The following is a 1211-nucleotide window of genomic DNA, read 5'->3' as shown; positions in this document are numbered from 1 at the left end:
TTGAAATATTACTTGATTTCTTTCCGTCACTATTTCCTTTAAATAGTACTATTTTCAAGTTCGCAGTTCTAGGTTTTGAAAATAACCAATCAATTTAAAAGAACTAGAAAAATACAACCAATCATTTAATAAATCTTTAAATTAAATTATACAGTTCCATATTATTTTTGTGTCAGTTTGTTTCATAAAAAGTTATGAAGTTTTTATAATTAATAATTGCTATATATAACATATAAATAAAACAAAACCAAATAAGAAAATAAAATAATTAATTGTTATTAATAACTATGATAAATTTAAATAATGCAATAAGTTTAATTCATTTATAAAGATTCATTTTAAATTTAAGTTAATATAATATATATGTTGTGTAAAATAGTAAATAGATGATATTAGTCAATTATATTCTTTAGAATTTATATAGTTTTATTTGTAATTTTAATATTTATAATCTTCTTATTAATTAAATTTATTGGTACTATGACATTATAGATTCTCATTTATTATTTCATTCGTTTAATACAAACTTTAACAATTTTGCTGTATTTTATAAGTATAAACTCGTTTGTTTAATATAAATTGATAATATTATTTTAGAGTAACACACTAAAAAGACAAAAAAAAAACAATTAAAATAAGATGTAGATTATTGAATATTTGAAATTACTAATTCAAATTTATTTAATAAGTAATCAATAGTTAATTAAAAATATAGTAATCCAATTACTCTCTAGTGTTGTAATACAGTTTTTAATACCTACTAACAAAATCAATTATATTTTCTATAGATAAAGAATGTCTAAAGTTTCATTCAAACTGTAGCTATAATTTTAAAAAATACTTCTTTTTATGCCTAACTTTTTAACAAAATTCTCTTGTTCTTATATTCTTTTTGATAGCATTACAATTTATCAATAATATTATCGACTAGTGCTTTAAAAATAGAAAGAAATAATTCATAACTTCCAAAACGAAGCAGCATACTTAAAAAGAATGAGTCTTAAATTACTAACAATTACATAAAAAAAATTATTACATCATATAAAGAAATTTCTCAGAAAAAAAAGGTAAAACAAAAGGAATTACTATCAATAAAACCTCCAAATTACAATGTCTGAAGTGAATAAATGAAGAAGATATTAATTCTTTAAAAATGAAAGATATTTTTAATTTATTGATAAATAAAATTGTGTTATTAAAAAATAATAAAG

Source organism: Entamoeba nuttalli, assembly GCF_000257125.1.
Source record: "Entamoeba nuttalli P19 unplaced genomic scaffold asmbl_4506, whole genome shotgun sequence".
NCBI lineage: Eukaryota > Evosea > Mastigamoebida > Endamoebidae > Entamoeba > Entamoeba nuttalli.
The sequence above is the reverse complement of the archived record's forward strand: the minus strand, read 5'-3'. Positions refer to the sequence as shown.